A 22579-nucleotide genomic window follows, 5' to 3' on the forward strand; every position below is an offset into this window, starting at 1 on the left:
ACTGACAAGTTGGAGATAATTCTTGAAGAACAATTACTTTGTTTTAGTTTCATTAAATATGATATCTATCTCTCATCAAGTCAACAGACACTGTTTCTCTAGTCCAAGTCTGAAGGCAGAAAAATACGGCTTTCCAGATTTTCCTTCTAGACTACTGAAAACACAGCAAAGGGGAGGATATGCTCCCAATCCACAAGGCTTCTTCCATGGAAGAACAGCTATGAAGCATAACAGCTATAATACCATGATTAGACAAAGTGGTATGAGCTGTGGCACAAAGGTGAGAGTTAGCTAACAAAGAGGATGTTGGGGAAAGAGTTATAGCAGAGAAAAGATGACCCTAGAATAACTTTGAAGGACAGGAAGCCAGAAAACACAGAAATAAAAAGAAAGACAGGGCATTGTTGTCTTAATTAGGTTAAGGGTTCACAAAGAAATAGAACCAATCTATCCAGCTATCCATCCGTCTGTCTATCTACAGCTATTTTTCCTTACATCCAGACACCCACTTACCCACTGATGATCTACCTACTTGTCTGTCTATCATCTATCTGTGTACCTATTTACTTACCTACAGACAAAGGTAAGAAGGAAGGAAAGGAGGGAGAAAGGACACTTTTTAAGAAATTGGATCATGTGATGATAGCAACTATGAAGATGTAAGATCAGTAACTTGCCGATTCAGGGCAGCAAATGATACCATTCTCGTCCAAGTCTGAAGTCAGGAAAAAAATGGTTGTCACTGTTCAGAAACAAGCAGAGAGAGCAAATTCCCTCATTCTCTATCTTTTAAAAGATTCTATTTATGCCTTCAACTGATTGGATGTAGCCTACCTGTAACTGAGAAAACTAGACTCAGCCTATAAATCAAATGTTAATCTTATTCAGAAACACCCTCACAGACACTTACAGAATGTTTAACTCAATATCAGGGTACCTCACAGCCTAGTCAGTCTGACACATAAAATTTGTCACCACAGACACATACTGGGAACCACATCTAACTTACTGTGACATAGGCATTGATAAAGGCAAAAGGGTTAAGAATGACCCTAGCTAGGGAAGTAAGTAAAAGTCAGGTCATGGATGGTCTCACTTGCCATACTAAGAAATTGGAATTTTATGGTGAAAACACTGAGAAATTACCAGGTAGTTTTAAGCAAGATATTGAGAAGATTGAGTTTGTATTGAAAACCACCTTGCCACCAGCAGACTGTAGACTGCAAGTCTCAAGGCCAATTAGGAGGCTTCTAGGCCTTACATTAAGTGCTGAGCCTTATATGAGATAGGAAGAAAGATCCAGATACTAAAGATATTATCAAATCTTATGGAACAAGTTGTTCAGAGGAGTTTAAGAGGGCTGACACCCAATTTTAGAGCTAGGTCAATCAGATTAATAGGAAAGATAATTCAATGGGAATACCAAGGAAAAAATTAATAATGATACTGAACGTAAGGATTTAGAGATGTGCAAAGAAAATGAAAAATATTTATTATTTTGCTTTTTCTTTACACAATACTATGAAGTTGGTATTTTTCTCATCTGAAATAAGAACAATGAGGTAAGAGAGAAAATGACTTGTTCAAGCTCCCAATTGAACCACAACCTCAGTCCTTTCCTTGTTGCATTTTCTGTCCACTACATGATCTAATGCAAATCATAATAGTAGTATAAGGATAATTGCTAATATGATAAATGATCGCTGTTTTAACCAACCCATTTAGCACAATGCCACATGGTAGGTGCTCTACAAGATAGCTGGAAGAAAGAGGGCACAGAAAGGTGATATACATAAACTGTGTCTGAAATAAAGGACAAGGTGCAGATTCCATATGGAGAGGACCTAGGATCGTGGCAAGTAGAACCAGACAGTACTAAGCTGTCAGGACTTGACAGGCCGGTGTACTCCCTATTGGAGGCCAGGCTGCTTTCAGGGCCCTTTCACAAAAGAAAAGCAACCCTTGTGAAAAGTAAAAAGCATTTTGCACCACCTGACCCCAACTTCAATGTGAACGCACCAGTACATCCAGAGTTTCCTAGATGGACTCCTACTGCAGCTTTCTTAGAGAACTAGGACTGTTCACCCTGTCTGAGTTTCTAAATCATGGACATCTTCCAGCAGTATTAGTGAGCTGGTCTGTGTGATCCTAGAGAGAGATGAGCAATGGCAGGCTTGACTGCCCAGTGCGTCAAGCTGTGGAAACAGCCCTCTGGAGGACACTATTCACCCCAACCCCAGCAACCAATTACTCAGAGCTCATTTAGTAAATGAGCTCATTCGGTGCCCTAATTGGAGCTCTGTGAGAGTAAACTTGCATCAAGAAGCTAGCTCTCCATGGCTAGATTTTCCTTTCTGGAACATCACAAGACCAGACTGGGCAGGTAGTGATGGAGAGCACCTGTCCTAGTGCTTGGCTGCCTAATGCAAAATGCAGGGTGGGTATTTGCAGGCTTTGCAGACTTCAGCAAGCTATTCTATCCTGTTCCTCGTCTATAAAAAGGGAATTCATGGCACTGGAAGTAGAAGAGGAGGTAATATCATGCCCATACCCACCTAGATTGTATCCTTCCTTGGCTTATTTATGTACAGCAAACCACCTAAATTCTAGTTATATAATATTAAAATATTTGTGGGGGGAACTGAAATTATTTACTTGGGTTTGATTATTCAAGTCTAAATAAATAAATTCAGGGACTCTATGGAACCTACTACACCATTGTTCGACTGCATTAAGTCATACTTTCACATTAGTTTCTGTTGCAGTCTAGCTAAGCAACTTTGCATCTACTTAAGTATCAGGTAGTTACTGATTACAATTATCTCATCTATTTGATTTTACTATCTTGAAAGCTGGTTCCACGTATCTTCATGTCCCACAATCTCATCAAAATGCTCAATAGATATTTGTTAACAAATATGCTGGAATAAATCTCTGCTATTCCTGATGAAAATCAACTTGATTGAATATTGGTTAGTTTTAGTACCTATAAATACTTAGTTCTTCTCCTTTATTTGGAAGTACTGAGTCTTAAGTTCAGGTCTTTGCACTTGCTAGGCCTCTCTGTCACTTGAGCCACTCTTCCACCTCTTTTGTTCTCTGGTTATTTGGAGAATATGCTCTTGCTTTTTACCCTGACCAGCCTGAACTACAAACTGCTATTTAGGCTTCCTATGAAGTTGGCATAACTGCCACATAACACAATGCCCAACTTTTCATCAGGATTATATGACTCTTCCTACCTAGAACCTGAAATTTTGATACTCCTAATCTCAACCTCCTGTGCTCAGCTATTAGTTTACCCAGCTATGGGTATCTTGCCCACTTTTTGTCTGGACTGGCCTCTCAATTTCTAATTTCCAAGTGGCTAGGATCACAGGTACAAGCCACTCACTCTTAGTGAACTAAACAGACAATTCTTTGATCTTGAATCTTGCAGTTCTAGAGGTTGGGGAAGTCCAAGAAGAGAGTGATGGCATCTGGTACCTGGTAAGGATCTTCTTGCTGTATCCTCACATCACAGAAAAATAGGACAAAGCAGAGCCTAGCTGATTCTCTAACATCACTCATCCTATTACCTTGAGATCTAATCAACCCTTAAAAGCTTCACTTTTTAATATCATCACATTGGTTCTTAGGTTCAAACATGTGAATTTGGTAAAACTCAACAGAAACTAACGGGACAAAATAGTAAAGCAACAAGCCAAGCCAAGAATATGTAGTATTCACGAGCCACAGATAATTTGTGCTGAGTGATTCACAGTAAAGATAAAGAATGTGAATTCTGAAGCCTTCTGGGTTCTAAACCTTCCAGAGTTGGGCAGTATACTAAGAAGTTCTATATACCCAGAGAAATTCTGAGTTAACTGTAATTGTCACGAAATCTAGGGACAACTGATGAAGTAATTCTGTTGTTCAAAAAACGTAAACATTTTAATGCATAAGAACATTGTACATTTAGCATTACTCAAAAATATTAACTTTATAAGCACGTAATGGCTGCATATTTAGTGGTCACTGATTGAGGATTATAGTTGCCAAAGTCAAGTCAATGTTGAAAATAATAAACTTAAAGTGTAATCAAAGCAAATTATTATTTTTCTTCTATGCAAACAGGATGATTTGTTGTACAAATCCTTTTATATCTCTTGTGAAGCAGATGCAGATGTTGATTGAAAAATTCAGAAATTTATACCTCCAGACCTACCATTCCAATAGATTTAGAAACGAAGGTAAATTACTCCTCATTATCAAGTTTCTATAGAAATAACTTCTCACTTCAAAAATACAAGGAAACCTTGAAATAACTTCTTTTCTTTCATTTAGTCATTTTCCTGGTTCCAGAAACAGAAGCAAATACAATGTGACTAGCTAATTCCCAGCTGCGTAAAGATTTAAACCCATGTCTGAAAACTGGACAATCAAATTATGTAGTAGCCGAGTAGCCAGAAATAAACCCAATAGCTAAATGTAGTTTATTCAACATTATTAACACAAATAAAATTTACACCCATAGTCCTGCACATTAAAAACAACTTCTCCCAAAACAAAGAGCAATATTTTGCTGTGCCAATCAAATTAAACCACCACAAACATATGGAAAGAAATCAATTCGGTAACAAAACTTTGAAAAGTATGGCATTTATCATGTTCAAGACAGGCTCATTTCAGTTTTAAATAAACTTTCTTCCTCCAAGTAAGAAATTTTTTTCTTTGTTTTGCTTTGCTGGGAATGGACTCAACCCAAACATTCTGTCAACTGAGCTATAAAACCCTTTTCACCAACCCTACATTAATTAAAAGAGGGAAAACAAGAATAAACATATATAATATGTGTATTGATTTTAGGCAAAAGTGAGACTAAAATCCTATACCAAGAATGCAAGAATAAGAGTCTGGGAATTATGGTGAGAAAGATTTATAGGAAAAGCCTAGTCTTCTTGTTTTCTATCAACACTTCCGGAGACTAACTGCAAAATCACCTCAGCAAATCTCCTTGACTAACAGGAAAGGAGCCATTTTTAATGGGCTTGGAAGCCCTAGCTCCACAGACCTCTACAGATGAAAACTGATAGCCTCCAATAGAGCCTTAGTCTGAACAATAAGTGCATCATCTACGCTCCCTGAATCATATTCCTAAATTAGCAGCCTCCACAGCCACCATTAACTCACATTTGAGAGACATCGTCAAGATCAGTCTTCCAAATCATGTACCACAATAGCCTCATCTGCAAGTTATGAGCAGGTGAACAATACAGATGAGGATAAGGGAATAATGTCTGTGCTAAAGTGCAGACAAGAATGGAAGGGATGAGAAAGAAAAAGGCATGGAGTTAGACATTTTAGAACACAAAGAAAACTTATAGGTTACCTAGTCTGGTCTTGTAGCAAGTGTGGGACTAAATCTGTGGAATGCAAAAACAGCCCCGCTGGCAAAGAAGAAATGAATGTGTGCTGCCAAAAGCCCACAAGGTTTCTCAGCATTCCTGAAGCTCCCTGGTTATTCTTCCAAAAACAGAAACAGTCAAAACTATTGTGTCAAAATTAAGTGAGGAGTCGGCTTCCCTTCTGGGAATTTTAAATTTGCATTCAGGTAAAAACAGTAAACTGAAACTTGGAAGTGATTTTCTTTGTTTTGTCTTAATTTTACCACAGATTCCTTGCATTCATTCATTCAATTGTTTTCTAGGACTTCCAAGTGTCAGAAACTGCCTGGCCACAGGGGTACAGCAATGAAACAAGTAGGAAGTTCTAGAAGAGGACTGTCAATAAGCAAGCACAGATATTTGTGGATAAGGTGGTGAAAGATGATATAATGAAAATGAAATCCAGTGACAGTAGAGATTGTCAGAAGAAGCTAGTTCATATAGTTTAATGTTCAAGCAAAGGTTCACTGATCAAGCCAGTTGACATGAGAGTTATAGAAAGAACATCATAAAAGACTATATAGTAAAAGCATTCCAAGCTGAGGAACCAGTGATTGCCAAGGATTTTCAGTGAGAAGCAAGAGGAAAGCCAGAGTAAGTTTGATGAATAGATCAAGGGCAGTGGAGGAAGGAACTGGGGACAAGATCAGGTAAGAGTCTTATAAGCCACAACAAAGACTTTCAATCTTACTCTCAATGAAATGGCAAGTTAGTAGTGTATTTGAGAAGATAAATAATTATTTGGCTGATAAGAAAATTATATGACAAGAAAGCAACTGTAGCTGGTAGACTACTTAGGAAAGCATTGTTATAGGCCATATAAAAGATAGGTTGGTGAAATGGACTTAGGTGCTACCAGAGTTTCAGGGCATAGTTGGAGGAAGTTGTTAAGTGTGATAGCAAGTGAAAGGTCTATGATGATTTCACAGTCTTTACCTTGAGTAACTAAAATTATCACTTACTGAGCCAGAGTAGATTGTGAGACAATTCTTCACATTTCCTAAGACCACGGTAAAACTTAAAGATACTTTTTAAACAGCCAAGCAGAAAAGTTTGATAGGCAGGAGCATATACAAATCTGGAGATCAAAGGAGAATCAACAATGGCAGTGCATAAATCATAACTATCAGATAAAAGTTATCTAATGCCAAGACTGGGTGAGCTCATCCATGGAGAGATCGTAAATATAGAATATTTCTAGTGAATGAGTCCTCATATATTTTGCGATTAGAGAAAAGGAAGATGTGGAAAGTTTTACACAGAAAATGAGATTACCAGTAAGGCAGTAAGAGAAGGAATCTAGGTACATGGCTCAGAGGCCAAAGGAACAACATATTTTGAGAAAAGTGTGTCAATTGCTATTAATAGGTAAAGTAAGGCAAGGACGCACGCATTACTATTTTATTTCATTGGATAATTAGAGGTCATTTGTATTCTTGCAGAAGTGGATTCCTTGAAGTAAAGGAAAATGTTACAAGAAACAGATTCAAAAGGAAACAGATTATAAATACCTGAATATTTTGAAGGACCCACTTATACCACAACAGTTTACCCAGAAATGCTAACTAAACTCGGACACAGTTTGCGTTACCAGTTCCAAAGAGAACTTTAAACACCACACACACACACACACACACACACACACACACACACACACACTCATACACATAGAGTAGCATGGGGTGGGGCACAGTGAAGAGTGTGCAACTGTTGGGTAATGAGTTAAGGGAGTTCTCAGCACATGCACCCGAACATCCGGAACCTGATTCCAAATGCTAATCAATAAGGCCACCAAAATAAAGAATCAGAATTAAGGCAACAGGATAAAAAATTATCAGCAAGCCAGCCTTGATCTACCAATGCAATTATTTGCAGATTGGAATGCTAAAGTCGTATACTGACCCAACTAAGAAAGGGAATTTGAGTACAAAAGTGCACAGAGTATTTTAAGGAGAATGCTGAGGTGTCTGATGCTACAAGCCAGGAGTTTTTCTCCCAGGTGCCAGAAAAATTAGTCCTTTATCACAGACCATGGTTTCTTTATCCTTATTTCTAGCTACTTCTCTTCCCACACAAGGTAGATACGTAGCTGTACCACTCCAAGATCTTCCTGTTGGAAGAACTGCCCCACCTACCCATCATGTACATTACAGCATGTTATACTTGGTGCAGTTATAACAGCAAAGTAACAGCCCATTCTTGTGTGTATCCATACAGCCAGCTTTCCCATCCCATGTGCTGAATCCCTTTCTCAGTCTGTCTCTAGAAAGCCAAAGGTAGGATACACAGACCCATGTGACATTTCTTTGAGAAATTTCCCTTTGTAACTTAACCGCAATCACTCAGCCTTTCATTTCCTCTGAAAATTATTTGTTTCTGTAATGACAGTATGACAGTCAGGTCTGTGTTTGGCTAAGTATTTTCTGAAAAATTCTCTTAGCTTCTTACAGGCAAGAACTCTGTCCTTTTTCTTGCGTTTTAAGAAATGCTCTAGTAAGTTTAGTGAAAATCGTAATCAGACATGGTTTTAACTCCCAAATCTGTCAAATGTATAACCTTCAGAAAGTTATTATATCTCTTTATTCTTTCATTTCTATTCCTGAAAAGTAATACTCATCTTTCAGTGTTGCCTTAAGCTACAGGACACCTTACAAAAAGCATGGCAGAAAATCCAATAAGTGGATCCTATTATTTGAATCTACAGAAATCATCTCTAAACTTGACATATAAATCATAAACAGAAATTAATATTTACTGCATTAAATAGGAAGGGTAAACATGTAATATTCCATGTGTAGGGAATGAATGACAAACAGTTACAATTCTGAAGGGAAAATTGGACAGAAAGAGAGACAGAGAGAGAGAGAAGCCTTTAAAAGTTCCATTATATTTGTAACTCCAAGAGAACTATGGTTTGAAGCTTGCCCAAGCAGAAGAGTCCACAAGAATTAATCTTCAAAATAACCAGCAGAAAAAAAAATAAGTAAGGAGTCATGGCTCAAGTGGTAAAATGTGCCTGAAGATTTACAAATAAACATACTGGATGGTAAATGACAAAAAATGCACTGGGACATGGTAAACTATATGGTCTCTAGACATTCACACAGTGACAGCAAAAGAGGATATTGTTAGGAGAGAATCACAAAGGCTCAATAGCTATGTGCATATGATCAAGTAAAGTAATATTTATGGCTGGGAATATAGCTTCGCAGTAGAATGCTTGCCTAGCATGCATGAAGCCCTAGGTTTGATTCCTCAGCACCACATAAACAGAAAAGGCCAGAAGTGGTGTTGTGGCTCAAGAGGTAGAGTACTAGCCTTGAGCAAACAGAAGCCAGGGACAGTGCTCAGGCCCTGAGTCCAAGCCTCAGAACTGACAAAAGATTAATAATAATAGTAATAATAATAATAATATTTATCTAAATGAAGAGTTTTGTTTTTCTTTGTTACTGTTTTGTTTTCTATAGCTTTTATCTTGTTTGGAAGTTCATCTGTTTGGGGGACAGTAAGGAAGGGACACATTTATGGCAGTACAAAGTGTGAACAACTACAGCAGTGATAGTAGACACTGTTGAAAATGAAGTATACAACTTGTGGATGGGGACAGGAGAAAAAATCTTGGAGAGAGCAAGGGGAGGGGTAATACTACTCAAAAAGTACTCATTGACTGAATTATGTGACTGTAACCCCTCTGTACATCACCTTCATAACAACAATATATATTAAAGTTACTTAATTTAAAAAGTTTCTTTGACACAAGTGCCATCAACTTAAGAGTTTCAGAGTTTTCTTGCTTCATTCTATGCTTGAATGGCAAGTACATGGTAGGATCCTGTTACCCTAACAATTATAGTGAATGTAAAGAATGTAGAGAAACTTCCATTGTGTTGACTTAGGGCTGTTTGGTGAGTGATGAGCATTTGAAAGGAGGGCCATTGGGTGGGTAGCCTGATCACAGTGTGGGCTGAGGTACAAAAGCTGAGTGTGGAGGGGATTCTCTATGAGCCCCGTAACAGCCAAGACTATGGGAACCTGCCACACCCCGATGTATGACAGTCAGTCCGCAGAGGGAGGAGACTAGGAGGATCAGAGATTTACAGAAAGCTTAGTACCTAATAGTGCTGGGGATTTGTGTGTGGTAACAGGGTAATTCTCATGATAGCTCACTGAGGAATTCCAAAATAAGGTTTCCATGCATAGAGCTTAAATGGTGAAAACACCCCTGTGAAATTTTTCAACATTAAAAAAATGTCATTATGAGACTCTCTGATTAAATAAGCTAATGTAGACTCTCCTGTTTCAGAATTAATTTATAACAACTCAACAGGGAATTTCCCTAGACAATTCATATGTGTGCGTGTGTGTGTGTGTGTGTGTGTGTGTGTGTGTGTGTGTGTGTGTACAGAAATAAAAAAGAAGAGTAAGGAAGAGAGTGAGCTCATTTGTTCATTTGTTCTGGAGTTTTTAGATCTAAATGTTTAAAATTAGTCAAAACTATCATTTTCAGTATTTAAATGTCCATTTTTAAAGTCATATATATGATTAAGAGAAAACTTTATCCACAAATACCATTGCGGTAGTGTTAATCTGCCCCTGTTTAAGTATATTCCATAGTCCTATCTCTTTGTTTTTCTGAGAAAATATCCTCATGAAGGAGATGAAATATAGAAAGAATTCCTAATCTATGTGCATACAGAACACTGGCCAGAGTAGGACTCTACCAAGCCTTCCTTTCATTCTATTATCATTACAGTGTATATAGATATTCACCAGTGATCTTCTTGTGGGTGTCTTTGGGTATTGCTTTTGCTTGTCTTCCATAATTCTGCTCCCCAAAAAACCACTTCAATTTTTTGGAGGAATGCTTTTCCAGACTCAATGAACATGGTGGTGGGGACGGATCCGGCTCCCTCCCCTGATTTCAGGTAGATGCAGGCACACATCTTTCTTGTCCATTGCTAGTTTACAAAAGTAAAATCACCATCCAGTCCAGGTTTCTTTGGGTCTGGCTCACTTCACTTAGTATAATTTTTTCCAAGTCCTTCCATTTCTTTATGAATGGGGCAATGTCGTTCTCTGATAGAGGCATAAAATTCCTCATAGGGAATAATTAGCACAGGTTTAGGCTAGTCACAGCAGAGGATCACAAGAGCCTAATAGCTATGCTCCTATGAACACATAAGATGATGCTAAGTGAAATGAACTCCATGTTATGGAAACGAGTATTATATCACTCTTGTAATTACTTTCAACATGCCATGTGAAACTGTAGCTTCTATTGTTGATGATCCTCTTGTATCCCCTTCCTGTGGTTGTACCCGCACTATCAATGTATCTCTTCTGATTACACTGGATACTATATATACTGGTATTCGAACTAGGGAAGTGAAAGGGACTATCATAATGGAGAGACAAAGGATAAAAAGACAAATGACTGCAAAAGCAACACTTGCAAAACAGTTTGGTGTAAACCAACTGAAAAACTCATGGGTGGAGAGGGAAAGGGGGAAGGGGAGAGGGAATGAGGGAGGAGGTAACAAACAGTACAAGAAATGTACCTAAGGCCTAAGGTATGAAATTGTAACCGCTCTGTACATCACCTTGACAATAAATAAGAAAAAAAAAAGTAAAGTCAAAGCACAGGGGTTGTGGCAAAGATGGACTCCTGATTCATTGCCTAGTCACCAATAAGCCTAACGTTAACAGAAGTGGGAAAAAGTTTCAGTCTTCCCTGTTCTTTAACGTACAAGATATAATCTGTATCTGCTATTGATCACAGAGCCTGAGAGTTGAAGAAATAGGTCCCTTTAGACATTTGAGCTCTGCCAATTTGAAGAACTATTCCTGAACCTTCCAGATACTTGAGCAAATGGATCCCCAAATTTCTTAAACCAGTTTCTGATAAGTTATTTATAACTGAAAGAGATATATCTGGTATTCAATGTCTAAATGTTGAATCCAATGAAATAAAGAAATGTCCAAATATTTTCTGCAAATATATGGAGACAGTGCATGTGATAAGCTATAAATCATTTTGAAAGTTGCCTAACTGGTTTTTAGTAAAGCTTGAAATTTGAAAATTTCAGTAGTCACTTTGAGTTCAAACTCTATGATGTTTAAGAGCTCTTACATTGTATAAACCAAGGTATAAGCTCACACATAAAACGTTACGAAGGACATCTGTCCTAAGAGATTCATCAATATACAGTTGTGTTTCTTTACTTGATACTGTAAAATATAAAAACTTTGAGACAAGGCTGCTACATCTAGGGTTTGCAGATTAGTCATGGAAATAAGGTTGTGAATTCTAAGACAAAACAGAAGGAAAACTCCAAAAGATGCTTTTGTTTTGATCCTTCCTTTAGCATCAGTAGAGACTTCACACTGGTAATATAAATCACCAATGTGCTAATTACGCTGTGTTTCTCACTTTTGAGTGTGTGTGTGTGTGTGCGCGCGCACGCATGCTTCCCTCAAAGTGATTCCAAATGGAACATCATCATTTTCCTTAGATCTGAGATCAGAAAATGTCCACAAGCAATCGTTGTAGAGATACAATAACCAGCCAAAAACAAGAAAGAAGAAAGCTTTAAATATCACCAGCCACAAAACTTGGAATATAAAATGTGAAATTTGCAGAGGCATGACTAATGGGGTGATTTCTATTTTTCCAGCAACTGAACGCCCAGTCCATGAACCAAACACATATAATACTTAGAAAACAGTCTTAGAGAAAACTGACAGATATATGGGGTATTTTATCTTTCATTATGTGATTTGTAGAAGTAATCTCCACTGGAAGTACTTCAAAGGAAGGCATTAAACAAGTGTAAAATAACTAATCTACAAGTATTTATTAAATGTTTGGTGTGGAGCCAGCCAAATCCATGGTGATTGAGGAGGAAATAAGAAAGTGAAACCTAAGGCCCCCTCTGAAAGTAACTGGCTAACCTTCTTCCTTTCTACCACCATGCACGTGGCTCTCCAAAAGTCCAGTTCAAAGCACAATCTCAGTCAGTTTGCTTTCCGGTGCACACATTCTCAGTGGCTCCTCACCATCTACCATCTACATTGTGCTCTCCCAGACTGAGGACAAACCAATTATTCTACCCTTGTCTCTCCTCACTTCCCTATTCAGAAATGACAAATGCAGATTGGTATCATCATGTGAGAAGGACTTGGTTCTAGAACAGGAATGACAAGGGTCACAACAATGTTTCTAAGAAGGGGAAAAAAATGAATAGTAAGATGGAGTCCATTGTGGCTCAAGCCTGTAATCTCAGCCACTTCGGAAATGTAGATCAATCAGGAGATTCACAGTTTGAAGCCAGGCTAGACCAAAAAAGATTGTGATAGTCCATCCCAACCAATATGTCAGGTGTATTGGAATACAACTTTGGTTCCAACTACCTGATATTCAGTAGATGGGAGAATTACAGTCTGAGTTTGTCCCCAGGCAAAAGCATGAGACACTACCTCACAAAACAAAACAAAAAGAATAGTTTGAAACAGTAGTCCCGGAACTGTCAAAAGAAGAGAGAAGGAGCAAGGAGGAGTAATAAGAAAAGAAAAGAGGGAGAGGAGACTGACATGTTTTGATTGGTTACCACGTGCCAAGTATTGGCTACATGCTAAGCAATCAACACTTCATATGTCTAATGGCAATCCTATCCAGCATACACTAATCCCAGTCTCATTTTGTTCTCTTGAGATCAAAATTCATGTAACAATAAAACTAACCATTTTAAAGAAAGGAAACATTCTCATATTTTGTGTGGCCTATCGCTTTTATTTACTTCCCAGATGTGCTGGTCGTTCCTCTAAGAAATACCCATTAATAACTTACTGTTGATCTTCCCCTTCTCCCAAACACTACACTCATACATTTTCATTCTATTTCTAAGTCATCATTCGAAATCGAAAAAGTAAAGCCTTAAAGAGGTCAGGTCACTTACTCATACATCCCACTGCTAGGAATGATCTAGTATAGGGCTAGTCTCTTTCCTGAGCTATAAAAGTTTGAAACACAATTACTTAAAGAATAAGAGATAGGAAGTAGAGACAGGCTGATGATGCAATGGGGATATTGAAAATATTAAATGGAATGAATTTTCCACACACACTGCAAAGAGACAGTGTGCAATGGGCTGAGCAAACATCCCTAGCATCTTTCATTCCTCTAAGGAACCCTGGAGCTTCAGGTCACAATTTGCTATAATGTGGATGTTTCATATCCCAAAATGCATACATACATACACACATGTATGTATATACATATATATGTAATTTTTGTGTGCACATACATATTAACATTTTATTTATTAGTTTTCTATTGGCAGATACTTAGGTTGATTCCATTTCTTGGCTACCATGGATAATACTGTTAGTATTAGTTATACTGTTTCATTCCATTACATAGTTCATTCTGCATAAATGTGAGCGCCATCTTTTAAGGGAGGATACATTACTGTAACACAGTAAATGAGAGTCAGAATGTTCTCTCCAAAATCTATGACAATCTTTGCTATTCTGTATTACTGATAACTGCCTGACAGTGGGTACTACATCAACATTAATCTAGGATGGGGTCAGAGGTAAAGCTGCTATAGGATTTATGCTTTTATAATGTCAGAAATTAATAGAATCCAGTGAATACTTCAATATACGGCATACTGGAGACGTGCTTCATTGGATTTATTATTTGTGCTAGGGCTATCTCTACATGTGGCTGACATATAATGAGATTCAATAACGCCCATTAAAATAATATAATTCCACCATTGAATGGTATATTCTTTTGTGTTGTGGCTTTCTACATTTTGCTAAGCATTTTGAAATTACTACAGGCTATCTTCTTTAAGAACCCCAGAAACCTATGCCTAGAAAGAAACTGATTGGCTTACATAATTCAAACACTGAGGTTTAAGGAAAAGTTCGATCTAGAAGCTCAGATGGTCTCACCAGATATCTGCATTCTTTCCATTTATTTGTTAGGACTTCTGCAATTATCTGTTTCCATTTCAGGCTTCCCTCAGTGCTCCACCAAAGCTCCAGGATCTGTGGATGGTGAGAGCTCCCAGAGTTTCATACTTCTCTTTTTTTTTTTATATCCATTGGGAAAGACCAACGTTGTTCTTTAGTGGCTCTCACAGAAGAGAGAAAACTACCCTCGCAGAAGCACTAGCCAAAGGCTTTGTGCCTCTTTATCTATCAGTGGGTTACATTCTCTCTGTGCTTCAACCAGTGCCTCAGGAATGTGATTTTCTGGGTGACTGGAGCTAAGCAGGCCTCTTCCCTGGAGCAGAACCCTTCTTGCCAATATTAGGTGGCTGACATGGGGACAGAATGAAGTGCTCCAAGGACATGGGATAATACTAAAAGTGTTAACATGTGCCCACTAGAAAAGGCGAAGACATATTACTGTGTCAAATTTTAAATATTTCCAGAATATAGTCAGTGATTATCAGCCAGGATAGCACCTGTTACTATGACTATTAGTATATGGGGAGATCATTCTAGAGGCCTCCTAGGGGGTAGGCACACTTTACCTCCACTCCTGAAGTGGTGGAGGTTTCTAGCACTGAATGTCTTCTTACATCATGAACACAGCAAGGGAAGAAAGGCAGGGAAGTGCAGGAAAGGGAAAGAAGTTTTGCCTACTTGACAATTTTTCCTTCTTTGTGAGAAAGCTCAGGATGGGCAGGCTACAAAATGAGCCAAGAAAGACTGCAAAAACAAGCATACATTAGAACAACCCTCAGATGGGATGATCCTCCTGAGAATATTTTTATGTCCTAGCTAATTAGCCAAATAGATAATTCATTTTACTCTAGAGAATTCAGTATTCCCTAAGGGGCGTAAATGCTCAAGGTCTGCAAAAAGAAGATTCTCAGGCTGCTGTGAGTGTTACTAAATTGCAAATATCCCCCCTCCAGGGCTCAGCCCAGCAAGGACAAAGTAAAGACAAATTATTTGGCTTTGGGAGGAGTCACTCCCCCTAGGCTTCCCTTCACCCCCTTCCTACTAATTTCCTTGCACCCTCCCCCAGCATTTAGGCCTGGAGATATATCATGCCATGCCACAGGAATGCAGATTCTAGAGGGAACTCCTTCTGTTACTGCCAAGATACACAGTGGAGGGAACTGAGCAGAATGAACAGAATACAGGAGGCATAAAAGGAATGCCAGAACTCAGTGAGTTAGGAAAGCAGCTCCAAAGTGAACGCAGGTGGGAGGAGACAACTGAAGAATCCTCTTGTCTGGAGAATCCTCTTGAATTAGGGCTGGTCAGCAACAAAATGAAGATGGGGTTGCTCCTCCAGGTCACAGCAAGAGAAAGGTAAAGCTCAGGCAGAAAGATAAGTTGGGCAATTTGTTGATGTGTATCCAACACATCCAGGGACTAGCTGCCTTGGACAACTGGTACAATATTTTGTGCCTCAAGCAGGAACAGCCATTCTGTATGAATGATCTTGTGAAAGCCAGGACCATCTGGCCACATTTTCAGCTTCACTTCTGCTCTACTGGCAGATTTCTTTGAGAAAGAGGATATGTCACCCAAAGGCCATCACTACCCTATATTCTTGAAAGTTGTATTTCTAATCATAAATTAGTAAACTGGAGTTTATTTTAGTTTATATATCAGTCTTTAAAGTTGCTAGGTTTGAATCTATTCTACTTTACACACTTTTAGTTTCTGAAGAAACAGAACGGTGGCTGGCCATAATAACCCCATCCAATAGGCATTGTCCAGCTGTCCGAGGCTGGGGGTGGTGGACGTGGTGTCTAGATGTCTAGGGACCATTCCTTTAGCCCATGTTCTTCAAAATCTCGAAAGCATACAGGTCATCAAAGTCCGTTTCTTTGCAAAGGATCAGCTTCTAACTTTAATTAGGAGTACAAAAGAGATCTTTATATGTTGAAGCATGCAATGAATGCCTTCTTGCTTATGACTTCTTCATTGGCCAAAACTAACAGTGACAACAGACAGGACAGAAGATCTATGGTACATCTCCATGACATAGGTGACAATAAAGTGTCTCTAATGTCTTGTTAACTATATATGGCAAAAAAAAACCCAGAATCTAGAATCTAAGATCAAGAGATGATATTATAATTGACCCTTAAAATGGTATGTATTCTTGTATGTGATGAAGAGAATTATAGCACTCAGAGTATCTTCTTTTTCTATATGGCTGATGTGACTTAGCAGTAAAAAGATAATGTTCAGTCTCAGGAATCACGCTAGATCAGTGGTTTGGTTTATTCATACTCTTCTCTCCAACCACAACAGACCCAACAGACCCAAGTCACATGCAGTTATTTCCATAGGAAGTTACCTGTCTAGGATAATAGAACAATTAACTAAAATCCTAGAAAGATGAAGATGAACCAAACAATGTGGTATAGTAGAGAAATCTCCACAATAAAATAGGAGCAAAGAACATGTTGGCTAGTGACAAGGGAACTCAAGAGAAGGGGTTAGTCAGGGTGGAAACCCTGAATTCTCAGCAGAGGTGTTCTGACATCTTTATTTGGAATAATTGCTTGATTTCCCAGTATAACTTAAATTCCTTTTTAAAAATCTTTCATTTTTTACTTTTCATACTCATCTATTTAGGTGTATGTTATGTTTGTTTCAAGTCACCACTAATCTTGTATAAAAGCAGAGAGATACGGTCTAAATTACTCACTGAAAATATGATGGTTTACACAAGTTAACTCATTATGTAAATAGTACATGTAGTTGGCTCAATAGTCATTGCTTTCTAAAAGGATAATCATCCTCACTCAAGGCAATCATATGCCTGAAGTATTCAACAACACAGGAGGGAAAGTGTTGTTGGAAGAGAAGGAGCAAGGGAAAATAATAAAAGATGGGTTTGAATTAGAAGGGACTCCACAGAACTATTCTCAGCAATTGATGACTCAGAGCCATTACTCTATGTGTCATGAACAGCCAAACTGAAGGGTTCTGAGCACCATATTTCTTGATAGAACTCCTGTTTTCTTAGAAGCAGGAGAACATGAACATAGCAAATGATGGGGCTGGCTTGGTCCTATGGTTGCAGACAAACAAGAGGAAACAAAAGCAAGGTAAAGGGCAAAAATAATTTCTTGAGTAACTAGGAGGTTCAACTGGCCATGGAATAAGACAAAGGGTTGTCTTACTGACAAGGAGACATTATGACAGTTCAGAGTTTATAGCCTAGAAGGGAAATAGACAAGTAAAAAGACAATGGCACAAGCCGTTCCCAACACTAGATACTTCCTTTCTACCATCATCAAATTAAAAATCTCCAAAAACGTGACACAACTCAGTCCTCTAAATGACTTTTGGTAGATACACATCCTCCTATTTTACAGGCAAGAAAAATGAATTTTGGCAGGATAAACTGACCTGTCTGTGATCTACAAGTGGAAAGACAAAATTCTGGTGAATCATCTAACTGTCTGTCCTCAAACTTGTGCTCTTCACTCCGCTTTAGACTAACTCTGGCTAAATTTAACCTGTGGAAACACAGTAGGCAGATGTAAAGCAGGCCCGTGAGTGCAGAGCAGTTTACCTGTGATGGAATGATTACATGATCACTTTTAATCCATAAAACAGGAAGGATGGACTCGATGATCTCCATGGCTCCTTCCAGCTCTAAAAGCCTATAATTTTAAAACATGGTGACGCTTCTTTTCACTAACGTGAGAATCATTTTTATTTCTTAAGACTGAATAGCTTACAACACAGTTCTCTTATTTATACAAAAGCTTTTCCAAGCCAGGCTAAATTGAGCCTCCAGCCTTGTAGTTTTTCCATGTTGAAGTAGAAAGAACATTATAAGTAAAAGAATAGCAGTGAATGCAGAAAGGTAAATGAGGGAAAGGAAAAGGCCTATCAAGGAAACAAAGGTATCATCATAAAATAAGCAAGGAAAATGAAATTGAGGCTCCAAAAAGCGTGATGTTTTTCCTTAAAATGAAGAAGTGTTGTGTATGTTTTATCTTGAACTATCTTGATTCCTGACTAAAAAGGTCAGTGGCAATTAAAATGTATCTTGCCTATTAACAGAAATTTTAATGTTGTTAGGCCTTCTCATTCCAAATCCTGGAGCACCATCATAGGATCACATTTGCACTGAGAGAGTATCTAAATCACACACAGTCGGTAGAAGGCAGTACAGAGAATGTAGCTTTGTCTTTTACTTCAGTTGTGGCTGTGGCACTGAATTAAAATCTGGTATACACTTGAGGAATTATTAAAACAACTTTTGTTCTGATGCAGTTATAACCTCTCTTCACCATCAGCAAATTTACAGTGGAGGTTCACAAGGAGGTTCATGGACAGATAGGGAACATACCACTTGACCTACTGGTGCTGAGTTGAAGGAAGATCCCAAAGTATTTGATTATCATGAATAGGAAGACGAGCTCTAAGCTCCAGGTTTTTTATTGCTCATCACAATCCAGAGGGCAGATAGAAAGAGTTGTTCTCCCTTATCCCACCCTTTTGCTATACTATCATTTACACCAAAACATTTTTAAAATCTTATATTAAGCATTAAAAAGTATGTAAAATTATATGCAACATCATCACAAATGGATTTAATATTCAACATATAAATGAAAACGAAGACATAGTTATCAGACTCACCACCGGCTCCTCAGCAAACCTCTGGATATTGCCTATAATAGTAGCCATTGATTTCCTTAAAACAGGTGGAGAAAACAAAGGCACAATAAAATGGTCAAAGCACACAAAAAACAATCCTTTGACTTCATGGAAGAAACGCAAGTAGCAACTATTTAGTCTTCTCTGTCATTAAACCAAAAACTCAAAAATTATACGTGTGTGTGTATGTGTGAGAGAGAGAGAGAGAATACATATATTTTTAAAGGAAAGACTCAGAATTGATGAAAATGCAAGGCATATATCTTAACAAGAGTTAAAAAATAAAACCAATTCCTAGAAACAATGTTTTTAACAGCACATACTCTTTGATCAAAACTTTCTTCTCTAAAACTATATGCTCAGGAAATAAACAGAACCTGGGTCAAAAAACATTCTCCAAAGATCTATCATGATTGTATGTAAGTTATTATGAACATAAGCAACTAATTCTCTCCAATTGCCATGTTTCTACAGAACAATTCAAATTAAACAGCCAGGAAATATCTACATTCACCCTGGAAACCATAAAGATTTGGTCCCTTTGCAAAAAGTATGTAAGGATTCTGGTTTAGAGAGGGCAAGTGGTACTCAATAAAGGAAGAGGACTAAGCAGGAGGAGAAGAAATAAAGACCACCCACATGGATACGGACAGTACTGGAAGAAATCTCTGTAACTCCAGCAGGAAACCCTGAGATTGGCTTCTCCACAGAGGAACAGGAAACTAATCAGTCTTGAAGAATTCAATGATTCTCCTAAGAAAAGAACCACTCTTAAAAGTTACAGCAATACTTTACTCCAAATGGAAGAAGAGGATACATGTTTAGAAATTTTCTGTATTTTTGTGTATGAATATGTGAGAATCTATTGTACTTATGATACCAAAGAAAATTTTCACATGATCAGGAAAGAACTCAAAGATAGAACTCAAATTGCTGAGCCTAAAATCATTAGGATGAGAGCAAACAGAAAATTGAGCATAGCCAAAAATTAAATTGGGAAAGATATGGTTGGAAATCAGTCCAAATATTAAAAGACTGCAAAATTTTAGACATGAAGGGATAAATTCTAAAACATGAGTATGTTTTTGTTCCCATTTTAATACTCTCAATTTTCACTTTAATTTACTAATTAGTAATATGTCAGGTTAAGATTCAGAAAATCTAATACTTCATAGGTAAACCTTAGACTATCTCCTGGAGGTAATAAATAATTCAGGAAGATTTTACTATGATAGATATCAGATTAACATTTGCTGAGTTTATGAACAACCTGAGAATGTTGGCTCACTGGTGCTAATAAAAAGACAGGACTCATCTGTGTGTACCTCAAGGACAAACATATTCTTAGAGGCATCCATGTAAGTACTTGATTACCCATAAGGAAACAAAGAGAAGCATTCTTTCTGCTTCCCTTCCTCAGCACTAATGGCTAAGCAAAACAGAGCAATGCCTTCATTAGAGGAAGAAAAAGAAAAGGAAGAAAGACAATATGCTTTCACAGGTATATTACTGAATTTTCTAAAACTATTCTTCACTTCTTTTGGTTCTTATTTTAAAATTTTTAACTTTCTGTGAGAGAGATGAGAAAAGAATCTTGGAGCCATATTGTTCTTTCAGTGTAAGTGCAACAGAAATGCATGCTCCGACAGTGCAAAACAGAATGATCTGGAAGCATGACAATAATTTAAAGAAAAAAAAAACTCCTCGAAATAGTTTGCAGAAAGATTATTATCAGTCACAATGGCCCAGCTACCAGGTTACAGTGTCTCTAAAACTGTCTTTTTCAACATTCAGATCCACAATGAGACCACGCTCCATGAAAACAATCTTTCACAAATAACAGCATGAAAGGTTTTAGATTTCCCTTCAATATGAGAGATCAAAGCACTAAGATCAGTGAATCTCAGCATTATCTGCACATGAGAATCCTCTGAGAAATTATAAGCCTCCTGATACCCTGGCAGTACCTTAGACATACAAATTAACAACCCTGAAAATGGAACTCCAGTGTCAGTACTTTTTAAATCTCCTAAGGTGATTCCAAAATGCAGCCATGATTAAGAAAGCAGTACTCCAGGGCTGGGGATATAGCCTAGTGGCAAGAGTGCCTGCCTCGGATACACGAGGCCCTAGGTTCGATTCCCCAGCACCACATATACAGAAAAACGGCCAGAAGCGGCGCTGTGGCTCAAGTGGCAGAGTGCTAGCCTTGAGCGGGAAGAAGCCAGGGACAGTGCTCAGGCCCTGAGTCCAAGGCCCAGGACTGGCCAAAAAAAAAAAAAAAAAAGAAAGAAAGCAGTACTCCAAATCTTTGCTGTACGAAAAACTGAAAATAGAAAAGGAGCAACATGGGTGCCCCATCTTAATGGCTTCTCCCCAGTCACATGATGCAAATTTGCATTCCAGTATTTGCAATCCTCTAGATTTATTGCCCTTCTCCCTAAGATCTGCTGAACTATTTTCATGCTGTACTAAGTGGACACTTCAGGCCTTGGCAGAATTGATGGCTTGGGAATGTTGTCTCCATCTTCACTCCATTCCCTCCTCATAACACAAGAATCAGAACTCTATTTGAAGAGCATAATTTTCAATTGGATTCATTTCAGGGTCAACAAATGAAAAGTAGACACACAAAGAAATGTTTCCCAGTACAAGAAATAACTAGATTCTCAAACTGCATAGCCAAAGAATATTGCTTAAATACCACTGAAGTATTTTGTATATTTATTAATACAAGTATAAGAGCAAATTGGAATATGCAGCTCACCAATGCTTTGCTAAGTGCCCTGCAGAAGCACAATAATCCTTCAGAACACTGAGAATCTATTTGGATCTGTACATGGTAGGGGATGTTACATAAATTTTAGTTGTTCTTGGAGCATGTGAGCGGCAGAGCAACCATAGTCATGAAGAGGCCAAAGTCATTCCTTTGACATAAGCCAAAGAATTCAAACCAGAATGTTGGGCTTATAGTGTGATATTTAGATCTACGCCCGTCAAATTTGTTCCATCCAGATGTTTATTTATTAATGTTCTCCACCAAACTGAAGTAAGTTTCCAAGTCAAACACTTTATGATTGATTGGGGCAGGCTTGGACTTTAAAGAATTAACTGTGCTTATGTCTAATTCCATAAAGTCTCTACTTTATAATTCATGCTTCTGTCATCAATGGGAATTACAGAGGTTCAATTCTAATGCAAAAATATTTACCTTGACTGAGTTTCGCTAAATGAAACTAACACACATCATCTTAAGCTCAGAAATCAGACTAACTTTAAAGAAGAAAAGAGAAGTGAACCAAAGAAACTTTACATATGCTGTAATCTCTCCTGTCTCAAAGCCAAGCCAAAGCTTAGATGTAGGGACAAAAATGAAATGTGGAGTATCTTCTGTCACATTCTTCCTACAGGACATAGGCTAAGTATTACCAGGTGGTTGGCGAGGGTGTGAGCCATCATTCCTCCAGACTCTTAGATATGGGATTTGGAAT

The 22579-nt window shown here is 38.0% G+C and overlaps 1 protein-coding gene and 1 long non-coding RNA gene across 2 annotated transcripts in view; one reads left to right on the forward strand and one right to left on the reverse strand.

Annotated features, from left to right (window-relative positions):
* The window catches only part of LOC125364721 (cytosolic beta-glucosidase), a 100646-nt gene that overhangs the window by 14420 nt on the left and 63647 nt on the right, over nt 1-22579 (reverse strand). The gene's annotated exons all lie outside the window — the stretch shown is intronic.
* Nucleotides 1711-21201, forward strand: LOC125364723. The gene is made up of 3 exons (XR_007213562.1): nt 1711-6670; nt 8194-8198; nt 21166-21201. It is a non-coding gene; the product is annotated as an uncharacterized LOC125364723 (long non-coding RNA).

The sequence above is a fragment of the Perognathus longimembris genome, chromosome 16, assembly GCF_023159225.1.
Source record: "Perognathus longimembris pacificus isolate PPM17 chromosome 16, ASM2315922v1, whole genome shotgun sequence".
Taxonomy (NCBI): domain Eukaryota; kingdom Metazoa; phylum Chordata; class Mammalia; order Rodentia; family Heteromyidae; genus Perognathus; species Perognathus longimembris.